The sequence below is a fragment of the Chrysochloris asiatica genome, unplaced genomic scaffold, assembly GCF_000296735.1.
Source record: "Chrysochloris asiatica unplaced genomic scaffold, ChrAsi1.0 scaffold00017, whole genome shotgun sequence".
NCBI lineage: Eukaryota > Metazoa > Chordata > Mammalia > Afrosoricida > Chrysochloridae > Chrysochloris > Chrysochloris asiatica.
In genome coordinates, this window is record NW_006408535.1 from 13084503 (window position 1) to 13085676 (window position 1174).

At 40.8% G+C, this 1174-nt stretch overlaps 1 protein-coding gene and 1 pseudogene across 1 annotated transcript in view; one reads left to right on the forward strand and one right to left on the reverse strand.

Moving 5' to 3' along the window:
• LOC102841659 overlaps positions 1 to 508 on the reverse strand; it is a 3133-nt pseudogene extending 2625 nt beyond the window's left edge.
• SPTSSA (serine palmitoyltransferase, small subunit A) overlaps positions 1 to 1174 on the forward strand; it is a 26030-nt gene that overhangs the window by 8483 nt on the left and 16373 nt on the right. The window lies entirely within an intron of this gene.

A 1174-nucleotide genomic window follows, 5' to 3' on the forward strand; every position in this document is an offset into this window, starting at 1 on the left:
ACTCCTGCTGTGCCAGGAATTCCTAGGGAATAGGTTCTAGCAGCTCAGGCTCCTTTCCATTGGTTCTCACAAAGTGCGCCTCTCTGCGGGGAGCAGGCTGACCCTTTAGCTGAACCCAGGTCCCTTTCTCTTTGGCTTCCTTGTTTTTTCTGATCATTTTCCTTCATTTGCTTCAGGAAACTATATCTCAGAAAGTTATATCTCGGTTATTAGAGCGCTTAATATGCTCAATGCACACATTAATTCTTTTGGCAAGACTCTTTCCCTTGACTTGCGTGTTCACAACAATGCCAACGGCATGCTGGGTCACATTGTAGACCCTTCAGGTTTTGCCGTGTTAACATTTGTGGGGCATGCCTTTTTGAACTGTACCCATTCCCTTGATGTCCACAACATTGCCTTTCTTGTAGATTCGCATGCCCGTGACCAAAGGAACGACCTCATATTTTCTGAAAGGCCTGGAGAATATAGAGCAGGTGCCCATTCTCTTTCCCTTTGTGTTTTTCATCTTGGTAGATTACTGCAAGATGGCGGCTCCAGATGAAAGGACCATACATATCTTTTTAAAACAACTTTTTATTGTGATTTGAGTGAAGATTTACAGAACAAATTGGTTTTCCATTCAACACAGATTTTGTTTTGTGACCTTGACTGAATCTGCAGTATAACAATATTCTTCCTACTTCCTCTTTGGGTTTCCTATTTTCATTTGTTCTTCTAGCCAGTCCTTGCCTTCTGAGTGTTACCCCTGGGCAAAAGCTGCTCTTTTGATCTTTTATGACCCATTGTTTAAGGAGCACAGTGAAAAATGGAGCTGTTGGGAGGTTTTGAGCTAGAGGTCATCCAATCTGACTTTTATTTAAATTGTAAAAAGGTTTACTCTGGCAACTGAGTTGGGAATAGGAAGGAGACAAGGTAGAAGCAAAGGTGAGTGGTTTGGATTGAGGCCGACTTTGAATGTCACTGAGAAATGGATATTAAAAATATAAACCCTGTGTCAAAATATGATCTTGAGTATATCACTTGAATTTAGAGACCATCTCAACGACAGATTTGATACATTGAACACTAACGACCAAAGACCAGACCAATTGTGGAATGGCATCAAGAACATTAAGCATGAAGAATGCAGAAGGTCATTAAAAAGATAGGAAAGAAAGAAAAGACAAATGGT